This window comes from Aotus nancymaae, unplaced genomic scaffold (assembly GCF_030222135.1).
Source record: "Aotus nancymaae isolate 86718 unplaced genomic scaffold, 86718_ANA_hifiasm-v0.15.2.pri h1tg000036l, whole genome shotgun sequence".
Lineage (NCBI taxonomy): Eukaryota > Metazoa > Chordata > Mammalia > Primates > Aotidae > Aotus > Aotus nancymaae.
The window spans coordinates 76,201,348-76,228,305 of NW_026988450.1; the positions used below are offsets into that span (position 1 = coordinate 76,201,348).

Below are 26,958 nucleotides of genomic sequence, written 5' to 3' on the forward strand. Positions count from 1 at the left end.
GAGAGGAGAAGAAATCACGTGCAGGGGTTTAGGGACAAGAGGGTGAGATTTTGGTGTTTCTTTTCTGGTCTTAGGTTTTCCAGAGAGAGGCTGTTAGCCCAGCTCTCTCCCACTCCACCACTGTGTGAATCCTGGCTACTGGCGTTATTTCCTTGCCACGGGAAAAAACCCTAGAGAAATGTGTTTGTGTGTGGTGGGTGGGCGGGGGCCCTGAGGATGCAGGGACCGTGTCTGCTGCGTTGTCTGTTATAAGATGTTGCAGACCTATTTTGCATACTGGCAGCGACAAGTTGAGACTTGTTCAACTTGACACAGTCCTGTGGTCACAGCGAATCTTTCTAAAGCTCTCATCAGTCAAGAAGAGGGTTGTATCAATCCTCAAAACCCTGAGTGGAACTTTCTAAAGGATTTATTAGGAGAAAGGCCTTCATGGAAGCTGCAGGACAAATACAGAATCCATGTGTGGAAGAAACCTCGTGGCCTGGTCGCTATTATTTGAGACGAGCTACATCTTGGAGGTGAGGACATGCCTTGTGGTCTAAAGCTTCGGCACAAGGGCCCAACTGGAATTCCATTTATAGGTACGAAGATGGAAAGGCAGGGTGGCTTCACCGTGGGGTATATGCTGTGCCCACTGAATGCACAGAGGGGATTTGTTAAGTGGTTATGTGGTTGTTTTGCCTGGTTAAGAGTGGTTTATTTGTGTTGCCTTATCTACCTTGAGTGCAGAATTTTTGCATAAACTGGCTTCTCTTGAAAAATAGAAGAAATCTATTTTTTTTTCGGATTAACTTTCTTTTTCCTCTCTCTTAACCAACCCCCCCCCCCCACCTCCATGTCGTGTGTTTCTGTGGCTGGAGCTTTTCTGGACTGGAAATAGGGAGTTCTTCCCTCTGTTCTGACATGTCTGACCCCCACTGGTTTATGGTCTAAAAACCTGGTGAATTCTCACTGCCCACATCAAATCTGCTCCCTGTTCTTGAGGGTTTTTTCTGCCGCCTGAGCGGTAGGCGGGCACTCTGGCTGGGCTTCAGAGCCTGTGTTTGCCATGCCTGGGCCTTCTGCCTGCCCAAGATGGACACGTTTCTCCGGCAGCTCAGTCAAGCGATCTCCTGGATCGTAAGACACCCTGTTCTTTCCTTCTGTTTGTGTGAGTGTCCCTGCATTTGGGCAGACCATCGGCAGATTATCTGGGGGAAGAGGAAGACCTTGGCTAGATCTCCTGACCTCGTGATCCGCCCGCCCCGGCCTCCCATAGTTGCTGGTCCACGTTCTCCGGAGAGGCAGCGGCAGGCCTGCTGATGGCTGTCCTTTGCTATGTGTTTTATATATCAGGTGGCCCTTTGGACGTGTGGGTTTTTTATTTTGCATTTCCTTCATTCCTTTCTCCTTTCCTTTCCTTTCCTTTTTCCTCTTTCCTCTTTCCTTTCTTTCCTTTCTCAGAGTCTTGCTCTGTCGCCCATGCTGGAGTGCAGTGGCTCGATCTTGGCTCACGGCAACATCTGCCTCCTGGGTTCAAGAGATTCTCCTGCCTCAGCCTCCCGAGTAGCTGGCCATGCCACCACGCATGGCTAATTTTTTTAGTTTTAGTAGAGACGGAGTTTCACCATGTTAGCCAGGATGGTCTCGATCCCCTGACCTCGTGATCTGCCCGCCTTGGCCTCCCAAAGTGTTGGGATTACAGGCGTGAGCCACAGAATCTGGCCACATTTCCTTTCATAGTTGGCTGCAGACATGGCATCTCCTTGTTCTCTTGTTTTGTTTTTTGTTGTTTCCCGATGCTGATTCTCTTTAAGGGATCAGGACTACACCACACTCCCCAACTTATATTCCCAGTGTCTGTGGTGGGACGCTGACCCAGGATGGGAACAGAGCAACAATCTGGAATCATTTGGACCATTGAGTCCTGTGGACAGTCGCTTCAAATATCATCTGTAGAGAGTCTCAGAAATTCAAGGCCTTGGGCCGGGCGCGATGGCTCATGCCTGTAATCCCAGCACTTTGGGAGGTTGAGGCAGGTGAATCACGAGGTCAGGCATTCAAGACCATCCTGACCAACATGGTGAAACCCTGTCTCTACTAAAAATACAAAAATTAGCAGGGTGTGGTGGCACATGCTTGCTATCCTAGCTACTTGGGAGACTGAGGCAGGAGAATTGCCTGAACTAGGGAGGCGGAGGTTGCATTGAGCTGAGATCACGCCACTGCACTCCAACCTGGGCGACAGAGTGAGACCTCATCTCAAAAAGAAAAAGAACGGCTGGGCGTGGTGGCTTATGCCTGTAATCCCAGCACTTTGGGAGGCCAAGGCAGGTGGATCACCTGAGGTCTGGAGTCTGAGACCAGCCTGACCAACATGGAGAAATCCCATCTTTACTAAAAATACAAAAAATTAGCTGGGTGTGCTGAGGGATGCCTGTAATCCTAGTTACTCGGGATTCCGAGGCAGGAGAATCACTTGAACTCCAGAGGCAGAGGTTGCAGTGAGCCGAGATCTCGCCATTGTACTCCAGCCTGGGCAACAAGAGTGAGACTCCCTCTCAAAAAGAAAAAAAAAAGAGAAATTCAAGGCCTTTTGGAATGCTGTCAAAATGGGTCCTTTGGCAGGAGCCCCCTTTTCTCTTCTGTTTTCTGGCCTCAAGTAATCTAAGAAACTAATAACAGTAATAATAACAATTAATAATAACAACAATAATAGTGCAGGTATAACATGGACATTGTTTGTTTATCATGCAAAGCATGTTCTTCACCTTCTACTCACTGCAGCTCCATGAGGCACTTAGAATAAAATGTCTAGCAATGGTAGAGTTCTTGTTGCGGGGTGGGCTTGGCTCTAATACTTCAAATTATATGATCTCATTTAACTTTCCTGTAAAATAGGATTATTATTATTGTGATTTTGTAGATGAGGAACCCACAGCCCAGAGAGGTTAAAAATATCCACCCAGGTCACACAGCTTGGGAGTGGCAGAGCTGTAGGGATTTGGATCACTGTTTTCTGATTTCCTAGTGTGACTTTCAGAAGTTAGAGGATAGTGAGATTAAGAACAAGCAAAGGGGCCGGGCAGGGTGGCTCAAGCCTGTAATCCCAGCACTTTGGGAGGTCGAGGCGGGTGGATCACGAGGTCAAGAGATCGAGACCATCCTGGTCAACATGGTGAAACCCCTTCTCTACTAAAACTACAAAAAATTAGCTGGGCATGGTGGCGTGTGCCTGTAATCCCAGCTACTCAGGAGGCTGAGGCAGGAGAATTGCCTGAACCCAGGAGGCGGAGGTTGCGGTGAGCCGAGATCGCGCCATTGCACTACAGCCTGGGTAACAAGAGTGAAACTCCGTCTCAAAAAAAAAAAAAAAAAATCTAAGAACAAGCAAAGGGGCCGGGCAGGGTGGCTTTTGCCTGTAATCCCAACGCTTTGGGAGGCTGAGGCGGGTGGATCACCTGAGGTCAGGAGTTTGAGACTAGCCTGGCCAACATGGTGAAACCCCGTCTCCACTAAAAATACAAACAATTAGCCAGGCATGGTGGTGGGTGCCTGTAATCCCAGCTACTTGGGAGGCTGAGGCAGGAGAATCGCTTGAACCTGGGAAGGTGGAGGTTGTGGTGAGCCAAGATCATGCTATTGCACTCCAGCCTGGGCAGCAACAGTGAAACTTGGTCTCAAAAAAAAAAAAAAAAAAAAGGGAACAAGCAAAGGGTACCCCTTGGCCTTGAGCAGGAGGACAGAGTGTGGCCCCCACCCTCCCTACGTACCTCAGGCACAAACTTCAGAAACCTGAACATCCTGCATGAGGAGAAAAACCTCGTGCTCTAGCTGCCGGCCTTTTCTGTAGCCATGGAGGAGGCAGAGACAAAGGGGCCAAGAGGCCTTAGGTGAGGGCTGCCATGCTGGAAAGTTCTGGGCTGTGGGTGTGGGCAGGAGTCTCTTGGCTGGGTGCAATGGCTTACACCTGTAATCCCAACACTTTGGGAGGCCAAGGCAGGCAGATCACCTGAGGTCAGGAGTTCAAGGCCAGTCTGGCCAACACGGTGAAATCCTGTCTCTACTAAAAATAAAAAAAAAAAGAGAGAGAGAGAGAGAGAAAATCAGCCTGGCGTGGTGGCACATGCCTGTAGTCGCAGCTACTCGGTAGGCTGAGGCAGGAGGATCTCTTGAACCCACGAGGCAGAGGTTGCAGTGAGCTGAGATTGCCATTGCACCTCAGACTGGGAGATAGAGTAAGACTCCGTCTCCCACCCCTCCCCCCAAAAAAAGCCAAACCAAACAAACAAACAAAAAAAGAAGCCTCAGTCTTGGTACAAAATCTATAATCATTAGCAAGAGGCTGCAATCAGGCATACCACTTGACTTTGTGAACAAAACTAGGTTTCAGGATTTAATTACTATCAACCTTCACTGTGGATGGGAGATTTGAGCTCTTTTTTTTTTTTTTGAGACGGAGTTTCGCTCTTGTTACCCAGGCTGGAGTGCAATGGCGCGATCTCGGCTCACCGCAACCTCTGCCTCCTGGGTTCAGGCAATTCTCCTGCCTCAGCCTCCGGAGTAGCTGGGATTACCGGCACGCACTACTATGCCCAGCTAATTTTTTTTTTTTTTGTATTTTTAGTAGAGATGAGGTTTCACCATATTGACCAGGATGGTCTCGATCTCTTGACCTCGTGATCCACCCTCCTCGGCCTCCCAAAGTGCTGGGATTACAGGCTTGAGAGCTCTTTCTTTTTGAGCAGAGTCTTGCTCATTTGCCTAGGCTGGAGTGCAGTGGCATTATATTGGCTCACTGCAGCCTCCACCTCCAAGGTTCAAGCAGTTTTCCGTCTCAGCCTCCCTAGTAGCTGGGACTATAGGCACGCGCCACCATGCCCAGCTAATTTTTTGTATTTCAGTAGAGATGGATTTTCAGTATGTTGGCCAGGATGGTCTCGATCTCCTGACCTGGTGATCCTCCCACCTCGGCCTCCCAAAGTGCTGGGATTACAGGCATGAGCCACCACAACTGGCGAGATTGAGCTCTTTTAGCCATGATCTCTGTCTCCCCTTCATCCCCCAACAATGTCTTCTAAGTACCCACCTCTATCTTGTGTGTGTTTAGGTATTGTAGGGACCTTAAGCATTATAAAGGTCGTGGTGGCCCCTCTCCCAGCCCTGTCATTAAAAACAAAAACAATGTCAGGTCATAAAACGCAAGACATATACATGATGTGGAAATGGTCTCATTCATTTTTTAATTGTAAAATTCCAAATTGTCTGTTTTTTTCTTCCTCCTTTTTTTTTTTTTTTTGTGGAGAGGCATGGGGTATTGTTTTGTTTATCTGCCTCTTTATTATCGTCGACTGTGAAATTCTTGAGAACAGGGGCATCTGAGTGTCCCAAACAGCCCTGGTACTTTGCTGAATCAGGTGTCTGTCAAGAACCGCTGTTTCAGCCTGGCATGGTGGCTAATGTCTATAATTTTTGCACTTTGAAAGGCTGAGGCAGGAAGATTGCTTGAGTCCAGGAGTTTGAGACCATCCTGGGCAACAGAGTGAGACCCTGTCTCTGTAAAAAATAGTAAAATAAAAATGAATAAATAAAGAACTCTTTGTCTTCAAGGAAACAAGAAGCAACACAGTCTACAGTCATTATATATATATTTTTTTCTTTGGAGATGGATTTTTGCTCTTGTCGCCCAGGCTGAAGTGCAATGGTGCAATCTCTGCTCACCGCAACCTCTGCCTCCCAGGTTCAAGTGATTCTCCTGCCTCAGCATCGCGAGTAGCTGGGATTACAGGCATGCGCCATCATGCTTGGCTAATTTTGTATTTTTAGTAGATAAAGAGTTTCTCCACGTTGGTCAGGCTGGTCTCGCACTCCTGACCTCAGGTGATCCACCCTCTCAGCCTCCCAAAGTGCTAGGATTACAGGGATGAGCCACCACACCTGGCCTAGTCATTATCTTTTTATATGTGAGACAGATTGGCATGGTGGGAAGTGGGGGTTTCTCTACAGGGGCTTGCCTGTAGGGAAAGTGTGCTGATGAAAAAGAAGGAAAACAGTCCAGGCGCGGTGGCTCACGCCTGTAATTCCAGCACTTTGGGAGGCCGAAGCCGGTGGATCACGAGGTTAAGAGATTGAGACCAGCCTGATCAAAATGGTGAAACCCGGTCTCTACTAAAAATACAAAAATTAGCTGGGCATGGTGTCACGTGCCTGTAATCCCAGCTACTTGGGAGTCCGAGGTTGCAGTGATCCGAGATCGTGCCACTGTACTCCAGTCTGGTGACAGAGCACGACTCCGTCCCTGCCCTCCCCGCCCCCCAAAAAAGAAGGAAAACAGATAGTAGCAGGAGGCACTAGGGGATGTCTCAGAAAGTCGAGGAGTGTAGATCTGCTTACTTTTGGGCAAATTATTTCTCTAAACTTCAGTTTCCTCATCGATAAAATGGGTTGCTTTGATGATGAAACAGATGATGAGCAGAATGTGTCTGGCAGAGGACCTAGGCTCATTGTGAGCACACAGTAAAAGTCAGCTAATATTATTACTGTTCCAATTATTGAGCTTTATTACTTCCTGTGGCTGCATGAAGTGGTGGTTTCTGAAGACAAAGGCAACATTCTAGTTTCCTAGATCTTAAGATGGCAGTGACTTCACTCTAATTCTTTGCAAGCATCAGAAACAAACCCTGGCTTATACAAGTAAGAAATAGATAAGAAAGTAAGTAAAGCTGCAGAAGTGGGTCTCGCATGTCAGTCTGCCTTCGCAAGTTATTTCAGCTCACTGTGACTCCATTTCCTCAGCTGCTGAGCAGGGGAGGAGAATCGCTTCTCCCTCCCAGGGATGGTGCACAGCACTTAGCAGAACACTTAGCACAGAGGAAGTAAGCCCTTAAGTAAAACATTTGAGTAAAGCAATTATTATTTATTATTCTTCAGGGCCTTTTTTCTGGTGCATTAGCCCTCACATTGGCTACTTGCTTCAAGACTGATGGATGCAATTCATTTCCTGAGCAGTTGCTGTATGCCTGGCACTGTTTTAGCTGCTGGAGATTCATCAAGGAGCAAAAGAAACAAAAATCTCTGCCCTCCTGGAGCTCTGTCCTACTGGAAGCCACACAGTAGTGGAGTGGGCTGGTCCCCAGAGACAATTGCGGGAATAGATGAAGGCAGTGCAGGCAAAAACTGACTCTAGTGCAAAGTCACCCTGGCCCCACTGTGTTACAGTAAAGTACAGGCTCTGGCACATTGTAGTTAGTATGTAGTGGTGGTTGCTATGTTTATTATTATTATATTATTTTCCTCCCTTATGAAACAGTAGCCTCCCGGCTGGACACACTAACTCTCACCTGCAATCCCAGCACTTTGGGAGGCGGAGGTGGGTGGATCACAAGGTCAAGAGATCGAGACCATCCTGGCCAACATGGTGAAACCCCGTCGCTACTAAAAATACAAAAATTAGCAGGGCGTGGTAGCATGCCCCCGTAGTCCCAGCTACTCGAGAGGCTGAGGAAGGAGATTTTCTTGAACCTGGGAGGTGGAGGTTGCAGTGAGCCAAGATTGCGCCACTGCACTCTAGCCTGGCAACAGATCGAGACTCTGCCTGGCTCCCCCCTCCAAAAAAAAAACAACAGCAGCCTCCCTTTCTTCCTATCTTTTTCTCAACAGTGCTTATCTTCCTAGTACATATGGCAATATGTCTCTCTTCTCCCACTAAATTGTAAGCCATTCATTCCTCCAGCACATACGTGTTGTGTGTCTACTCTGTGCCAGGCATGGCTGTAGGTGCTGGGGATGCGTAAAGGAAGAAAAAGGACAGATTTTCATTCTAGAGCTTAGGTTACAGCTGGGTTAGACAGATAAGGAACAGCAGACATAATAAAGAAGGATATGAATTGTGTATTCAAGAATATGAGGTGCGGTGGGAACAGGCAGAGGAGAGCCGGTGTCTGGAGGGCTGGGGCATGGTGCTGCACGGTTAAGTTGGCCGATCAGAGTCAGGGCAGGCTCCATGGAGGAGCTGACGTTAGTCTCCACCTGAAGGAGGGGAAGGATGGGCATCTAGGGCTCTGGGAAGAGCTAGGACAGAGGTGGAGGCAGCAGTGAGCCTGTGGGGTTGAGGAGCAGCCAGGAGAAGCTGGTATGAGCAAGGAGAGAGTAGGAGGAGTAGGAGAACCCTAGCAGCAGGCAGTGTGGAGCCTCACAGAAAACCTGCAGGATGCCACAGAGTCTGTCTTTTACTCTGTAAAATAGGGAGTCCTTGCAGTGTTTTTATTTATCTATTTATTTATTTATTCATTCATTGTTAAGAGACAGGGTCTCGCTAGGTTGCCCAGGCTGGAGTGCAGTGGTTATTCACAGGCGCGATCCCACTACTGATCAGCACGGGAGTTTTGACCTGCTCCGTTTCCTACCTGGGCCGGTTCACCCCTCCTTAGGCAACCTGGTGGTCCCCTGCTCCTGGGAGGTCACCATGTTGATGTCGAACTTAGTGCGGACAACCCATCGGCATAGTGCATTACTGCCCAGAACTCCTGGACTCAAGCGATCCTCCAGCCTCAGCCTCTTGAGTAGCTGGGACTACAGGCATCGTGCCTGGTGTATTTTGCTTGTTTTGAGACAGTCTCGCTGTTGCCCAGGCTTGAGTGCAGTGGGGCAATCTTGGCTCACTGCAACCTCCACCTCCTGGATTTAAGTGATTCTTGTGCCTCAGCCTCCTGAGTAGCTGGGATTACAGGTGTGTGCTGCCACGCCTGGTGAATGTTTTTATTTTTGTAGAGATGGGCTTTTGCCATGTTGTCCAGGCTGGTCTCGAACTCCTGACCTTAAGTGATTTGCCCGCCTCAGCCTCCAAAAGTGTTGGGATTACAGGCGTTAGCCAATGAACCTGGCTTCCTTGCAGTGTTTTAAAAAGGAAAGTAATTTGATCTGACTTAGCTTTTGAAATGGTCAGTCTGGCTGCTGTGTTGAGAAGAAACTAAATCAGGGTCCGGAGCTAGAGTACCAGGACAAACATGCACAGGATGTAAGTGCTGAGGCCAGGCTGGCAGTGGTGGACGGGGCTGCAGGAATAGACTTCTAGCCTTCTAGGCTGTTCGCTGTTGTATCTGCAGCATAGGTTTTTTTTTTTTGAGACGGAGTCGCGCTCTGTCGCCCAGGCTGGAGCGCAGTGGTTCAATCTCACCTTACTGCAATCTCCGCCATCCAGGTTCAAGCGATTCTCCTGCCTCAGCCTGCTGAGTAGCTGGGATTATAGGGGCGTGCCACCACGCCTGTCTAATTTTTGTATTTTTAGTACAGATGGGGTTTTACCATGTTGGTCAGGCTGGTCTTGAACACCTGACCTCATGATCCGCCCACCTTGGCCTCCCAAAGTGCTGGGATTACAGGCGTGAGCCACCTCGCCCGGCTATCCCCAGATTCTTAAACTGAGCTCTCCATACGGTAGCTGTGAGCCCTATATGGGTATTGAGCACTTAAAAGGAAATTGAGATGTAATGTATGTGTGAAATGCACATTGAATTTCAAAGACTTAGTGAGAAGGAAGAGGTGAGACGGAGTCTCACCTGTTGCCCAAGCTGGAGTGCAGTGGCACGATCTTGGCTCATTGCAACCTCTGTCTCCCAGGTTCAAGCTATTCTTCTGCCTCAGCCTCCCGAGTAACTGAGATGACAGGTGTGTACAACCACGCCTGGCTAATTTTGTATTTTTAGTAGAGATGGGGTTTCCCTGTGCTGGCCAGGCTGGTCTCAAACTCCTGACCTCAGATAATCCCCCAACTCAGCCTCCCAAAGTGCTGGGATTACAGGCTTGAGGCACTGCGACCAGCCTGTTTATTTATTTGAGTTAGGGACTCACTCTGTCACCCAGGCTGGAATGCAGTGGTGTGATCATAGATCATTACAGCCTTGACCTCCCGAGCTCAGGTGATCCTCCCACTCAGCCTCCTGGGCAGCTGGGACCAGAGGTCTGTGTTACCATGCCCAGATGATTTTTGTATTTTTGGTGGAGCTGGGGTCTCCCTGTGTTGCCCAGGCTTTCTTGAACTCTTGGGTTCCAGCAATCTGCCTGCCTCAGCCTCCTATGGTGATAGGGTTACAGGCCTAAGCCACGGTGCTCTGCCAGGATATCTCATTAACCAATTAATTCCTTGATGTTAATTATATATTGAACTGACATAGTTTTGGATATATTGGGTTAAATACAAATTGGATTAATGTTATTAAAATCAATTTCACCTGTTTGTTCTAACTTTATGGTTACTAGAAAATCTAAAATTACATGTGGCTTGAATCGCTTTTGCACTGGCTAGAACAATGCCTTGGACAAAGTCGGCATTTACTGAATCGAAAGTGTGGGTGAGGCACAGGGGTTCTATTGTGAATGAGAAACCATCCCCGTCTTCTGGAAGCTTCTAGGGTGAGAGGGAGGCACAGTGCAGATGTAACTGCAAGGAGAGAAAGAAGGCAGGTTGGAGTGGGACTGCAGCCAACCAGGCCTGCCGCAGCTCAGAAACTGGAAGAGCCTCACCCAGGAGGAAAGGAAGACGATGGGGTGTTGGGTCTCAGCCTGGGCCTTGGTGACAGCAGTGGACTGGCAATGCAGAGGTTTGAGGCCTCGGACTGCAAGTCCTCTAAGGTGGCTGGTAGTGTGGCGGAGGTGGAAAAGGCAGGTGAGGCGGGGGGTGAGGGGCAGGATACCCTGGGGAGCCTGAATGACCAGGCATAAGTGATTTCAAATGGGTCCTGTGAACCGAGCACTTTTAAAGGATTGTCAGCAAGGAGTAACTTCCAAGATATACATCTAGAAAGATGACAAACTCAGTCAGACACAGTGGCTCACACCTGTAATCCCAGCACTTTGGGAGGCTGAGGCGGGCGGATCACGAAGCCAGGAGATCGAGACCATCCTGGCTAACATGGTGAAACCCCATCTCTACTAAAAATACAAAAAATTAGCCGGGTGTGGTGGCATACGCCTGTAGTCCCAGCTACTCCAGAGGCTGAGGCAAGAGAATCGCTTGAACCCGGGAGGCGAAGGCTGCAGTGAGCCGAGATCGCGCCACTGAACTCCAGCCTGGGCGACAGAACAAGACTCCATCTCAATTTAAAAAAAAAAAAAAAAAAAAAAGAGTAAAGAAAGATGGCAAACTCATGTGAAAGGTGGATTTCAGGAGGAAGATACCTGATTTGAGAATTCTAGGCTTTTGGTGGAAGTAGGGAATATGAGCCAGGTACTGTGGCTCATGCTTGTAATCCAGCACTTCGGGAGATAGAGATGGGAGGATCAGTTGAGCCCAGGAGTTTCAGATCAGCCTGGGCAACATAGTGAGATCCTGTCTCTACAATTTTTTTTTTTAATTAGCCAGGCTTGGTGGCAGGCACCTGTAGTCCCTGCTACTCGGGAGGCTGAGTCAAGAGGCTTGCTTGAACCCAGAAGTTTGAGGCTGCAGTGAGTTATGATTATACCACTGTACTCCAGTCTGGGTGAGAGAATGAGACCCTGTCTCTGAAATAAATAAATAAATAAATAAATAAATAAATGAAATTTTAAAAGCTGGGGAGGTGGAGTCGGTAAATCTATAAAAAATAATATTTCTAGCCAGGCACAGTGGCTCATGCCTGTAATCCCAGCACTTTGGGAGGCTGAGGCAGGCAGATCACAAGGTCAGGGGTTCGAGACCAGCCTGACCAACATGGTGAAACCCCGTCTCTACTAAAAATACAAAAAATTAGCTGGGTATGGTGGCATGCGCCTGTAGTGCCAGCTACTCAGGAGGCTAAGGCAGGAGAATTGCTTGAAACCAGGAGGCAGAGGTTGCGGTGAGCCGAGATTGCGCCATTGCACTCCAGCCTGGGTAACAAGATCGAAACTCCATCTCAAAAAAAAAAAAAAATACAAAAATTAGCTGGATGTGGTGGCGCGTACCTGTAATCCCAGGTACTTGGGAGGCTGAGGCAGGAGAATTGCTTGAACCCAGGAGGTGGAGGTTGCGGTGAGCCGAGATCGTGCCATTGCAATCTAGCTGGGCGACAGAGCGAGACTTCATCTCAAAAAATAAAAATAAAAATAAAAATAACATTTCTTGCTGTCAGTGGCTCACGCCTGTAATCCCAGCACTTTGGGAGGCCAAGGTGGGTGGATCACAAGGTCAGGAGTTCAAGATCAGCATGGCCAACGTGGTGAAACCCGGTCTCTACTAAAAATATAAAAGCTAGCCAGGCGTGGTGGTGTGAGCCTGTAATCTCAGCTACTCAGGAGGCAGAGGCAGGAGAATCTCTTGAAACCTGAAGGCTGAGGTTGAAGTGACTGGAGATCCTGCCACTGCACTCCAGCCTGGGCAACAAGAGTGAAACTCTGACTCAAAAATAATAATAATAATATTTCTTGAGTTGAATACAAACAATACAATCACTGTTTTGTCTTTGTGTTTTATTTATTTATTTATTTTTGCAGAGATAGCGTCTCACTCTCAGGCTGGTCTCAAACTCCTGGCTTCAAGTGACCCCCCCACCTTGGCCTCCCAAAATGTTGAGATTACACGTGTGAGCCACTGTGCCTAGCCTTTTTTTTTTTTTAAGTATTGTAATTACAGTTCATATGTTGTATCTTGATTTTTTTTTTTTTTTTTTGAGACAGGGTCTCTGTTACCCAGGCTGGAGTGCAGTGATTCTATCTCAACTCACTGCAACCTCTACCTCCCAGGTTCAAGAGATTCTTCTGCCTCAGCCTCCGACTAGCTGGGGTGCCACCATGCCTGGTTAATTTTCTTTTTTTTTTTTTTTGTAATTTTAGTAGAGACAGGGTTTCACTATCTTGGCCAGGCTGGTCTTGAACTCCTTACGTCAAGTGATCCACCCACCTTGACTTCCCAAAGTGCTGGGATTACAGTGTGAGCCATCACATTCGGACACGTCCTGATTTTTTTGTTAGTTACTATTAGGACATAGCATTTTTGAATATTATATGCACTTCGTCCATGTCTTTTTTATTGGGTAGATATTTTGTTCAGTGACTGTTTCATTGCTTACTTGATTGTTCCTTTGATTTGGTTGCTTAGCTTCATAACAGCCTGTTTATATAGATCATGCTTTCTATTTTTCAGTTAATTAAAAAAACCCACAAATTCTCAGTCCTAGGATTGTCTGAATATTTATAGAATTTCAGGTAAACATTGTGGCTCATGAGATTTGCACAGAAGCTGAATTTTCTGTTTTCTGGTGAGACACATGATGTGTTTTGCTGTCCACAATGTACTAACATGTCATTAACATGTATGTATAGCGTTACGTGCTTGGCACGTGTTTATGTGCAGCCCATGCACCTGTACTGGATTTTTTTCACTCATTTATTGGAAGGTATTTGTGGAATGCCTATTGTGTGCCAAGTTCTGCTCAAGGCCTTGGATATTCAGTAGTGATCAAAGTAGATCAACTGGTACCAGTTCTTAAGAGGCTTTTTTTTTTTTTGGAGACAGAGTTTCACTCTGGTTTCCTAGGCTGGAGTGCAATGGCGTGATCTTGGCTCACTGCAACCTCCGCCTCCCGGGTTCAAGCCATTCTCCTGCCTCAGCCTACCAGGTAGCTGGGATTACAGGCATGTGCCACCATGCCCAGCTAATTTTTTATATTTTTAATAGAGACGGGGTTTCTCCATGTTGGTCAGGCTGGTCTTGAACTCCCAACCTCAGGTGATCCTCCCACCTCGGCCTCCCAAAATGCTGGGATTACAGGTGTGAGCCACCATGCCCGGCCAAGAGGCTTATTTTTAAGTGGGGGAAACAAGCAAATAGACAAAGAAAAAATAACATTATTGTAAGAAATATGAAATAATATGAACTAGAATAATATGAAGGAATGGTTATTGTGTGGTGAGGGGTTTCATTCTGAAATCCTGTCTGAGGAATCGGCATTTGAGTGAGACACAAAGACTCAGTAGAAGTTAACCAGAGGAGGCTGGGTGCGGTGGCTCACGCCTGTAATCCCAGCACTTTGGGAGGCCGAGGTGGGCGGATCACCTGAAGTCAGGAGTTCAAGACCAGCCTGACCAACATGGTGAAACCCTGTTTCTATTAAAAAAAAAAAAAAAAAAAAAAAAAGAAGTTAACCAGAGGAGCAAAGTATTAGCAGAAAAGACAGCATCGATCAATATAACTACATATTAAAGAGAAAGGCACATCTGAGCAACAAAATCAACAATGGTATTAAAAGCCAAATAAAAGACTTAGAAGATGTTTGCAATACGTACAACACATTACAAAGCACTAATATCTAGAATGTGTACTGAATTCCCAGAAGTCAGCAATAAAAAGACAAACAGCCTGATGGGAAAGTGGGTGAAAGATACCACCATGTTGGTTAGGTGCAGTGCCTCATGCCTGTAATCCCAGCACTTTGGGGAGCTGAGGCGGGCAGATAATGAGGTCAGGAGTTCAAGACCAGCCTGACTAATATGGTGAAATCCTGTCTGTACTAAAAATACAAAATTTAGCCAGGCATGGTGGCGTGCGCCTGCAGTCCCAGGTACTCTGGAGGCTGAGGCAGGAGAATCGCTTGAACTCAGGAGGTGGAGGTTGCAGTGAGCCAAGATCAAGCCACTGCACTCCAGCCTGGGCAACAGAGTGAGACTCCAGCTCGAAAAAAAAAAAAAAAAAAAAAAAAGAGATACAACCATGCAGTGCTCATAGAAAGCAAAATGGGGCTGGGTGCGGTGGCTCATGCCTGTAATCCCAGCACTTTGGGAGGCCGAGGCAGGCAGATCACGAGGTCAAGAAATTGAGGCCATCCTGGCCAACATGGTGAAACCCCGTCTCTACTAAAAATACAAAAAGGAGCCAGGCGTGATGGCACGTGCCTGTAATCCCTGCTACTCTGGAGGCTGAGGCAGGAGACTCACTTGAACCTGGGAGGTGGAGGTCGTAGTGAGTCGAGATCAGGCCATTGGACTCTATCCTGGTGACACAGCGAGACTCCATCTCAGGAAAAAAAAAAAAAAAAGCAAAGTGGATGATAAAATTTGAATTTTGCTAACTAACAAAGTCGGGTTTTTGGAAGTCTGATTTCTCGTCAGTAAAATTCCCCCTTTCTAGGATACAATGCTAAGGGTTTTGATAAATGCCTAGAGCTGTGTGACACTGCCGTGTGATCATCACAATTCGTAGTCAGTCTCCTTCTCCACTTCCAGCTTTAACCAACCTGAGTTGTTTTCTGACCTTACAATGCTGCCTTTTTCAGAGTGTCCTATAAATGAATTCATACAGTGGTAGTCTCTCGGGTTTGGCTTCTTTCACTGGGCATGATGCATTTGGGAGCCTTCCACGTTGTTGTGCGCATCAGGAGTTTGGTAGTTTTTATTGCTAACTGGGGTTGTATATTTTATTGATTGTAGTTTTTATTGCTAACTGGGATAAACTGTTTGTTTATCTATTCTCCAGTCGAATGGCATCTGGGTGTTGCCATGAGATACGTGTTTCCTGTTTTACCACATGTCAGAAATAGGATGTCTGAGTCAAGTGTTGACCAGGCACAGAGTGTTAGCTCCGCTAATGAGTATGTGAGGTCACTTTAGAGACCACCTTGGCAGCAGGTAGTAAAATTGGAAACATGTGCAGCCCCATTCCTAGGTAAGGGTGAGAATTCATAGCTCATGCTGTATGTTACTTAAGGATATTTAGAGATGGATGTCAAGGTTTAAAAAATGGGCTGGATGGCTGGGCACGGTGGCTCATGCCTGTAATCCCAGCACTTTGGGAGGCCGAGGTGGGAGGTCAGGAGTTCCAGACCAGCCTGACGAAAATGCAAAAACCCATCTCTTAAAAAAAAAAGCAGGGGGGCTGGAAAGATCTGTATCAAAAGATCTGTATCAAATGTCTCAAACTCATGTTGAGAATTCATAGCTCATACTGTATGTTACTTAAGGATATTTAAAGACGGATGTAAAGGTTTAAAAAATGGGCTGGAAAGATCTGTATCAAACTCACTGTCATCACTTGGGGAGAGAGGGAAAGTGGGGTGATTGTGAAAGTCAAAGCCTGCTTTAACTTTGCCTTTATTGCTTTAACAAATCAACTCGGGGCCGGGCGTGGTGTCTCACGCCTGTAATCCCAGCACTTTGGGAGGCCGAGGCAGGCGGATCACGAGGTCAAGAGATCAAGACTATCCTGGCCAACATAGTGAAACCCCGTCTCTACTAAAATATAAAAAAATTAGCTGGGTGTGGTGGCACGCGTCTGAAGTCCCAGCTACTCCGGAAGGCTGAGGCAGGAGAATTGCTTGAACCCAGGAGGCAGAGGTTGCAGTGAGTGGAGATCGCGCCACTGGACTCCAGCCTGGCGCCTGGCGACAGAGCGAGACTCTGTCTCAAAATAAATAAATAAATAAATAAATAAATAAAAAATAAACTTATTAATTTATTTGTTGAGACAGCATCTCACTGTCAAGATTGCTGGAGTGTGAGTGGTGTGATCACAGCTCACTGCAGCCTCTACTTTTCAGGCTCAAGTGATCCTCCTGCCTTAGCCTCCCAAGTAGTTGGGACTATAGGTGTGAGCCACCATGCCTGTATATTTTGTAGAGATGAGCTCTCACTATGTTGCCCCATCTGGTCTCGAACTCCCAGTCTCAAGGCATCCTCCTGTCTGGTCCTCCCAAAATGCTGGGATTATAGGGAAGAGCCACAGGGTCTGACCTACCTTTAATGCTTTTTTTTTTTTTTTTAAAGAAGACGATAGATACATACACAGATCACTTACACATTTTGAAAACATGCAGAAAAGAAAAAAAGACTGAAAACACATGACGAAATGTTCATGGTTGTCAGTTCTAGGTTCTTTGAATTTTTCTTTTACTCTTTTTTTTCTTGAGACAGTGTTGCTCTGTCACTCAGGCTGGAATGCAGTGGTGCAATCTCGGCTCACTGCAACCTCCACCTCCTGGGTTCAAGCGATTCTGGTTCCTCAGCCTCCTGAGTATCTGAGACTACAGGCACAACCCCCAACATCTGGCTTATTTTTGTCTTTTGTTTTAGTAGAGACAGGGTTTCACCATGTTGGCCAGGCTTGTCTCTAACTCCTGACCTCAGGTGATATTCCCACCTCAGCCTCCCAAAGTGCTGCTGGGATTACAGGTTTGAGTCCAGATGGTTCTTTAAATTTCTTTCAAAAAAGTTTATGGAAGACATATCCTAGTTAAAGAGAACAGCACGTGTGAAGGCCCTGAGGCTGCAAATCCTTTGGCGTGTTCAGAGTGTCAGGAGACTCGTGTGGCTGGAAAGGAGCGGACGTCCAGGGTCCAGGTGAACAGGCGTCTGGTCATGGAGGGCCTTAAGTGCTTTTTTAAGTCTTTGGGGGCTGCTAAACTGGGCAGGGCCTCATATGATTGACCTTTTTGCTGGGTAGATGATGGATCCATGGAAGCAGGAGGCGCATTTGGGGACTGGATTACAGCAATCCAGAAAACAGAGCTGGACCCGGCTCTAGCAGTGGGGAGGAAGAGAAGAGGATGAATTTGGTATTTATTTTGGAGGAAGAAAGGACTTCTTGGAGGGCCAAGTTTGAGGGAAGAGGTGGCCAGGGACCTTCCAACTGTGCTGAAGCATTTGGACTTTTTACCCTGTGGGCAATGGGGAGTTATTGAAAGTTTTCTTTTTTTCTTTTTGGAGACAGAGTCTTGCTCTGTTGCTTCAGGCAGGAGTGCAGGGAGCCATGGTGACTCATTGCAGCCTGGACCCCCTGGCTCAGCAGTTCTCCACCTCCGCCTCCGGAGCAGCTGGGACTATCGGTGCATGCCACCACCCCAACTATTTTTTTTTTTTTTTTTGAGATGGAATCTTGCTGTCACCCAGGCTGGAGTGCAGTGGCGTGATCTCCGCTCACCACAACCTCCGCCTCCTGGCTTCAAGCAATTCTCCTGCCTCCCCCAGAGCAGCTGGGATTACAGGCGCGTGCCACCATGCCCAGCTGGTTTTTGTATTTTTAGTAGAGACGGGGTTTCACCATGTTGGCCACGCTGGTCTTGAACTGCTGACCTCGTGATCCGTCCACCTTGGCCTCCCGGAGTGATGGGATTACAGGCATGAGCCACCGCGCCCGGCCTATTTTTAATTTTTTTTGTAAAGATGGGGTCTTACTTTGTTGTCCAGGCTTAAAACTCCTGGCTTTAAGCGATCCTCCCACCTTGGCCTCCCAAAGTGTTGGAATTACAAGAGTGAGTCATCATGCTCAGCTTGGAGTCTCTTTGGAACATTCTAGTTAATGTAGCAGTGAGTGTGTCAGCTACCCCCTTGTGGGATACTTAGCTTTTCCCTTTTTTTTTTCCAAAAGGAAATGGGAAAAGGAAAAGGTCTTCTGTGTGGAAAGTCCCCAGGCATTTATAGGAGAGCGGCTGTAGAAGACAGAGGTCCCTTCCGGACCTTACTGTGACTGAGTTCGTTTCATAGTTCTGATTTATTCCACTGAGCCAGCAGCAGCGTTGGGATCACGTCAGCCAACCATTGCACTTAGAGATTCTGAAGAGAGATATCTCCTACCCATGTGGCACACTGCTTTTCACAAAACAAAAGATTTCATTTGGTCCGTGAAAAGCTCCTGGCCAGGCCCAGCCGGTGGAGACAAGAGGCTTCCTCTGGCAGGCTGAGTTCCCATGGCCATTGCTGTCCTTCCCCATTTACAGGGCTACCTTCTCCGAGAACACCTGGGACAAATGGCTCCCCAGAAGTGTGCCCTCTGGAATGGGAGAGGAGCCGGAGGGGGCTTCAGGCCTGCCGGGGCTCGGGGGCTGTCCCCTGGCCTTTGCAAAGTTCCTGGCTGGCCTGAATGAACCCTCCCCTCTCCTCTCCCCAGGCCTTGCAAAAGCCGTATCTCTTCCTTTTCATGATTCTGGAAATTCCATACATGCTTTCTCCATTAGGAAAACATTCTCTGCATACTGATCTCGTTAGAAAGGAAAAGCTAAGGAGCATCCTGCACCTCCCTCCTCCAAGCAAGTGAGTTTTGCAAATGGCAACCTAGATCGTGAAAGGCAACCACTTAAAAGCTTTTAATGGCTTCCCATTATTAGCTTGAGTACCTGCTGCGTCAGAGGCTCTGCGAGCGGGTATTGAATTGCTGAATGCCCGGTGGCCCTGGGATAGGAATCTGGCCCCCCCTGCCCTGTGGACGAAAGCACTGCCATGGGGTCAGAAATAAAAATTGTCAGAAAAGGATCTTCAGGGCAGAGGCAGCAGGTGAATGTGTGGTGTGAATATTTTTGAAGGTCTGGAATGAAGTGATTCTTCCAGACTTTAGAGGATTTGTGTCTGTAGATTCTTCTCTAAGGTTTGTGTCTCACAGACCGAGAGAAAAAGCCAGCCAGGGAAATGGGACAGGATCTGGTCTCTTTCCTCATTTCTTCTTCTAATGAACTCCTACTTAGGCTTTATGACTCTGTTAAGGGGTCACCTCCTCCAGGAAGCACTTCTCTTCTCCCCACACCGGTTCTGCGAGATCCCCTCCCAGCACCCTGTGTGTGAGTTCTCACAGCTCATACCCCATTGTATTACTATTTTGTTTCGACAGTGGGTTTCTGTCAGGTGTTCCAAACTCAGCTGTTTAGGAGGATGAGCAGATTGTAGAACTACACCAGGTGGGGCTGATCAAATACAATAAGAAGCATCCGGATTGGCAAACCAGCGGGTCCCTTCTCTAGATGTTATCAGAGAGATGCTGTTAGAGAGAGGTTGCTAGATGGTAGCTGAGGCTGCTGTTCGATTCCAGCTCCCTCCTCCCCGTCTTCTTTCCCCATGCCAAAAGACAGACCCAGTGATGTCAGAGCTTTCACTTTTAAAAGAGAAGCCTTTTAAAATCTGAACTCTCCTGGCCCAGTGCAGTGGCCCACACCTGAAATCCCGCCACTTTGGGAGGCTGAGCAATGTGGCTGGATCATGAGGTAAGGAGATCGAAACCATCCTGGCTAACACGGTGAAACCCCGTCTCTACTAAAAAAAAAATAAAATCAAATCAGCTGGGCGTCGTAGAAGGCGCTTATAGTCTCAGCTACTTGGGAGGCTGAGGTAGGATAATTGCTTGAACCTGGGAGGCGGAGGTTGCAGTGAGCCAAGATCGAGCCACTGCACTCCAGCCTGGGCAACAGAGCAAGACTCCATCTCAAAAAAAAGAAAAAAAGAAGAAAAGAAATAAAAATAAATAAACTCTCCTGATTTTTAAATGTTTTCAGTTAAGTTTTTAAAGGAACATTCATAGGCCAAACGAAACACCTGTGGGCCACACGTGGCCCCTGGGGCCAGCAGTTTGCAACACCTTGATTATAGGCTTCTCTCACCCATTGCACAAGCTCCTCAGGCATTTCATATCTTTCCTTTCCATTCCCCCAGCGCCTAGCAGGGAGCGGGCAGTCGCCGGGGGCAGGGGTGCTCCCTAATTAAGTGGTTACTGACTTGAATGCTAGACTGAACAAGCACCTCCCCGCTCACAGGGGGTTAACATTTCTCCCTTAGAACTGTTTGTATGTAATGCTGTTCTGAATTGCTTCAGTTCCTAACATACTTTAGTGACAGTCTGTATGTGCCTGGAAAAGTCATCATTCCTTAGATTCTAGATAACTCTATTCTTCTGTTCTTTTCCTTTTTCCTTTGTCACTCTGCCCCCTCAACATATATTGGCTCTTTTTTTTTTTCCAGTTCTTTTGTGTCCTGCCAGTTAACACAGGGCTCCATAACATGGGGCCGGCTGTTAACTGAGCAGCAGTGGTTTCTGGTAGCTCACTGACTTTTGCCCTCTCTGCTGGTAAGCCATTGCTGATTTCCATCAGGGGAACAAGCATGATTTTCAGATTTATCTTCAGTTGCAGTGAACAATTACAGCAAAATTGCCTAAAGAAATGAATCTTCGGGCGTGGCGGCTCATGCCTGTAATCCCAGCACTTTGGGAGGCCGAGGCGGGAGGATCACTTAGGCCCAGGAGGTCTCTAGGCGGCAATGAGCTGTGATTGCGCCACTGCACTCCAGCCTGGGTGAAAGGGTGAGGCCTCATCTCAAAAAAAAAAGAAAGAATTGGCCGGGCGCGGTGGCTCACACCTATAATCCCAGCACTTTGAGAGGCTGAGGCGGGTGGATCACGAGGTCAAGAGATCGAGACCATCCTGGTCAACATGGTGAAACCCCGTCTCTACTAAAAAAATACAAAAATTAGTTGAGCATGGTGGCACGCGCCTGTAGTCCCAGCTACTCGGGAGGCTGAGGCAGGAGAATTGCCTGAACCCAGGAGGCGGAGGTTGCAGTGAGCCGAGATCACGCCATTGCACTCCAGACTGGGTAACAAGAGCGAAACTCCGTCTCAAAAAAAAAAAAAAAAAGAAAGAAAGAATTATTTTCTTTAGAAAAAAAGAAAAGAAAAGGGGAAGGGAGGGGAGAAAGAAAAAAGAAGGAAAGAAGAAAAGAAAGAAAAGAAAAGAAAGAAAAGAAGGCAGGCATGGTAGCTCTTGCCTGCTTTGTCCTGGAACAACATAATGAGACTTCATCTCTAGAAAAAAATTAAAAAAAAAATTAGCCAGTGGCATGCACCTGTAGTCCCAGCTACTCAGGAGGTCAAGGCTGGAGGATCACTTGAGCTTGGGAAGTTGAGGCTGCAGTGAGCTGTGTTCACTCCACTGTCTTCCAAATGGAGTGACAAAGCAAGATCTTGTCAAAAAAAGAGAGAAAAGAAGAGAGGGAGGGAAGGAAGGAAGAAAAGAAAGAAGGAAAGGGAGAGGAAGGAAGGAAGGGAAGAGAGGGAAGGAGGGAAGAAAAGAAGGAAGGAAAAAAGCAGTCGCTATCATGATGAAAAAGTCTCAGTCCAACCCATTTTGCGCAGCATTCCCATCTTGTTGTCTTTCTGGAAAAATTCAGTAAGGCCCTGGTTGGGAACTATGGAAGCTTAATATGCACTTGAAACTGTGTCAGGATCTCACAGGGAACAAATAAGAAGAACTATAGCTTTTATAGTGTGCAAGAGCCAGTCCAAGCATTTGGGAGACGCAGAGTGAGAGAAAGAATACTGACAATGATAACATAGCATCAATAGGCTGGGCGCGGTGGCTCAGCCCTGTAATCCCAGCACTTTGGGAGGCTGAGACCGGCCTGGCCAACATGGTGAAACCCCGTCTCTTCTAAAAATACAAAAATTAGCCAGGTGTGGTGCCGCATGCCTGTAGTCCAGCAACTCGGGAGGCTGAGGCAGAAGAATCACTTGCACCTGAGAGGCGAAGGTTGCAGTGAGCCGAGATGGCGTCACTGCACTCCAGCCTGGGCGACAGAGAGAGACTCCGCGTCAGAAAAAAAAAAGATAGCATTCATATAGGTACAATCTGGCATAATGCTATTTAGTCCTACAGGTAGCTATAATAAAATGGCATTAAGCCCTGACTTCGTGCCAGTTTGAACTTTTCCTGTATTAATTCATGCGATTAATAAAAATTCAGTCTTGCACCATTTACTGAGTATCTCACATGCAGGACGGTGTGAGGCTGGCTGAGCCCTCGGGATCTAGCGCAAGGAGGCAGATATGTGATTTTCACATAGCCACAACACCAGGGTGAGGTACTGGTCCTCCCAGAGATGGACAGGGTGGTGCTGGAGCTCCAGGAAGGAAGCAGCTGATGGGAAGCCTTCGGAGAGGAGGCGTCTTAAGCAAGTCCTCCAGTGAGATAGGCTGGCTGAGGTCTGGGAGCTGTTTCTAGGGGAAGTGAGCAGATAGAGTTGATGGACAGGGCTGGGGGCGGAGCATAGGAGGGTTGGTTTGGGTTTGCTTGCTACAGAGGGGCTGTGAGTCCCTGGTTCTTATCTCTGCACGGGAACCACTAATTCCTGCCTCTGACTGACGGTGAAGTTTTGCAGTAATAGTAATAGTGATTATTTACAACAGCTTACATCTGGTGAGAACCCACTGTGTGATGGGTGCCGTGCCACGGGCTGAATTTGCATGACCTCGTTTACTGCTTAGTGAATGAGTGTAGTAGAGGGTAGCAAACATTTTCAACCCAATTTTTTTAGATGGGACAATTTTTTTAGATGAGAGGTTCAGAGAGTTTAACTGACTTACCCAAGTTCACGGTTATTGAAACATAGATCGGAACCTAGGTCACAGTGCAGCGACTGAGTCTGGAACCTAAGTCAGCCGGGAGGGATAAACTCTTTTACCTAGGTAAAGTTTTTCTTTATTTCCACCTCAACTTTGTTATTCCCACCCCTCTTGCCACCCCAGAAGGGCAGGGCTTTTGATTTTGGCTGCAAATTGTAACTATCCTAATCTCAAGTCTCTGGTTATGGACAATCTCTGGCTAGAGAGATTGAGAGGGCAAAGAGGAAAAATTAAAGCAGTAATTGTCTCAGTTGCTGGAAGTTACAGATAAGAAGTTTATAGGTTTGTTTTTCTTTCTCCTGTGTCATAAAAACCTTTTAAAATTATAAATAGATGTCTCTGGCGCAGTGGCTCATGCCTGTAATCCCAGTACTTTGGAAAGCTGAGGTGGGCGGATCACTTGAGGTCAGCAGTTTGAGACCAACCTGGCCAACATGGTGAAACCTGGTCTCTGGTAAAAATGCAAAAATTGCTGGTGTGATGGCAAAAGCCTGTAATCTCAGCTACTTGGGAGGCTGAGGCAGGAGAATTGCTTGAGCTTGGAAGGTGGGGGTTGCAGTGAGCCGAGATTGCGCCATTGCACTCCAGCCTGGGCGACAGAGTGAGACTCCATCTCAAAAAAAAAAAAAAAAAAGATTATAAATAAACGTGCTGGTGGGAAGATGGGGGAAGGGAGGAACAGTTTGATCCCAGGATTCCATGGAGAGGAAAGCTCTAGGTCTCTTACCCAGTGTCTTCTGCTCTCTGGCTCTGACTTCTGAACCAAAAAAAGTGTGCATATGTCACCTGCCCTCCTGGCTATATTTGTAAATGCCTCCCCCAGACCCAGCTCTGCTTTAGGCCATGTGAGTGACAGTGACCATGTCAATCAGGCTTCCCCTCCTGTCCCTCGCCCATGCCCACTTTTGTCTCTTCTTACTCTGATGACAGACCATGTGGCTTGAACCTCAGCCCTGCCGCCAAGTAGCTATGTGGGCTTCAGATCCTGGTCCCTAAGTTCCCTCATCTGTAAAATGTGAATACAAATGGTCCCCATGTTTTTTGGGTATTCGAGAGAATTAAATGAGTTGCTGCATACCTCACCTTTGGCTCCTTCAACAAAAACATGGTCATCCCCAAACCAGACGTAAACAGGATGATACAGGTCACATGGGAACCAGAGGCAAACCTGTTAGCCTCACGGATGGGAAATTCTTTTTTATTTTATTTTATTTTATTATTTTCTGAGATGGAGTTTCATTCTTGTTGCCCAGGCTGGAGTGCAATAGCATGATCTCAGCTCACTGCAACCTCCGCCTTTCTAGTTCAAGCAATTCTTCTGCCTCAGCCTCCCAAGTAGCTGGAATTACACGCGTGTGCTACCATGCCCGGCTAATTTTGTACTTTTAGTAGAGATGGGGTTTCACCATGTTGGTCAGGCTGGTCTCAAACTCCTAACCTCAGGTGATCCACCTGCCTTGGGGAAATTCTTTTTGCACTTTCAGTTGTCCTAAATCTAGAGTTGTCCTTTAGCCAGACAGGTGGTGAAAGTGGACCTGAGAGTAGGGAGGACATTGCCTGGTGGAGAAGACGTCCATCATCCCTCTCCAGCCCCTTCCTCATTATTCCCAAGAGCTTCGGCTGGGAGAAGCTGAGCAGGTGGAGACAACTGAGCCATCTCTGGACCTCTCCAGAATCCAGGAGCCTGCCTGATGTGTCACCCAGGGAGGGTTTCTTTTCTTTTCTTTTTTTTTTTTTTGAGATAGAGTTTTACTCTTGTTGCCCAGGCTGGAGTGCAGTGGCGCGATCACGGCTCACCTCAGCCTCTGCCTCCCAGGTTCAAGCAATTCTGCCTCAGCCTCCTGAGTAGCTGGGATTGCAGGCATGCACCACCATGCCTGGCTAATTTCGTATTTTTAGTAGACACGGCACTTCTCCATGTTGGCTAGGCTGGTCTCGAACTCCCTACCTCAGATGATCCACCACCTCAGCCTCCCAAAGTGTTGGGATTACAGGCATGAGTCACCACCCCCAACTGCCAGGGAGGGTTTTTGTGTGAAGTTGGCTTGAGGGAGCCCGCCTTTCATGTGTCCCTGTCTTTATTTCTTCCCCAGATCAGGAGGGGCTGAGTTGAGTCTTAATGAGCAGTTCCGGCTCCATGCTGGGCATTTCCTAATTTACTATCATTTATTTAGGTCCTGCTGCATTCTGGGCAATGCTCTAGCTGCTCTGCAGGCTTTGGCTAATTTAATCTCCCTCACAAACCCTTTGAGGGGACTCATACGATCACCATCCTCATTTACAGATGTGGAGACTGAGGCGCAGACATTTGATTTTTAATTTTGATGTGTAAAGTGTTTTTACTGTGGTAGAATTTACACAATACAATTTGCCATTGTAACCATTTCTAACCGTACAATTCAGTGGCATTAAGGCCATTCGAACTGTTGTGTAACCATTACCACTAATCTAACCATCTCCGGAACAGTTTTCATCATCTCAAACTGAAACTCTGCACCCATTAAACACTTACTCCCCCTCTCCCTCCCCTCAATCCCTGGTATCCACAGTTCCTACGAATCTGACTACTCTAAGCATCTCATATAAATGGAATTGTAGTATTTGTCCTTTTGCGACTGGCTTATTACACTTAGGGTAATCTTTTTTATTTATTTATTTATTTAAAGATGGGGTTTCACCAAGTTGGTCAAGCTGGTCTTGAACTCCCGACCTCAGGTGATCTGCCCGCCTTGGCCTCCAAAGTGCTTGGATTACAGGCGTGAGCCACCAAGCCCGGCCTCCTTTTTTTTTTAAGACAGAGTCTTGCTCTGTTGCTTAGGCTGGAGTGCAGTGGCACAATTTCACCTCACCAGAACCTCTGCCTCCCGGGTTCAAGAGATTCTCCTGCCTCAGCCTTTCTAGTAGCTGGGATTACAGGCACGTGCCACCACCACGCCCGGCTAATTTTTGTGTTTTTTAGTAGAGATAGAGTTTCGCCATGTTGGCCATGCTGGTCTCAAACTCCTGACCTCAGGTCATCCGCCTGCCTCGCGCCCGGTCTTAGTGTGATCTGTTAAAGGTACATCTACGTTGTAGCCTGTGTTACAATTTTAGGCCTTTTTAAGGCTGAATAATTTTTTAAAATTCATTCTCATTTAACCCTTTATTTTATTTTACACGCCCCCCCTCCCCCATTTAACTCTTTCTTTTGTTGCCTGTACTTTTGGTGTGAGGCACAGACATTTTAAGAAACTTAGCCAAGGCCATTCAGCCAGAAGTGGCAGAGCCCAGATCTTGATCACGTGGCTGTGCTGCTCCTAGAGTCTTGATCCTCTCCTTACCGGCGGCCAGTGTTGACCCTCTGCTGGGGCTGACTTCAGCTTTTACGTGAGTCCTTGTCAGTGCTTTCAGCAGCTTGATCAGGCAGATGCTCCTTCTTCATTCTGCACATATGGAAGGGAGCACCCAGCTCTCTTGGGCCTGGCAGGAATTCATCAGGGCAGAGGAGGCACAGGGTATCCGCCCTCAAAATCCCGACAAATCGAATTATCTTCCAGTCATCTATCACATCCTTTGTGTTGTACTGCCCACAACATAAACGACTAGCCTGCCTCAGCCTCCTGAGTTGCTGGGATTTCAGGCGCATGCCACCACGCACAGCTAATTTTTGTATTTTCAGTAGAAATGGGATTTCACCATGTTGGCCAGGTGGTCTCAAACTCCGAACCTCAGGTGATCCACCTGCCTCGTCCTCCCATTTACATTCTTAAATACTACGTTGCTTCCTTTACTTTCTTTAGAGCGTTCTAGAACTTCCATAGTCTGCAGCTTCCTTTGCCACTCTGCATCATGTTGGTAAGTGTCTGCTGATGCCCGCTGCTGTGGCTTATTTTTCACCG

At 47.4% G+C, this 26,958-nt stretch overlaps 1 long non-coding RNA gene across 9 annotated transcripts in view; it reads left to right on the forward strand.

Moving 5' to 3' along the window:
* Positions 1-310: 310 nt before the first annotated feature.
* Positions 311-26,958, forward strand: part of LOC105716817 (uncharacterized) — a 365,411-nt gene continuing 338,763 nt past the window's right edge. For 4 of the 9 annotated variants that reach the window (XR_010345633.1, XR_010345634.1, XR_010345625.1 and 1 more), the window contains exon 1: positions 313-581. This is a non-coding gene — a long non-coding RNA (uncharacterized LOC105716817). Of the gene's footprint in view, positions 582-26,958 lie in introns of all 9 variants that reach the window. The other 5 variants (XR_010345629.1, XR_010345630.1, XR_010345632.1 and 2 more) reach the window with 3 other exon arrangements.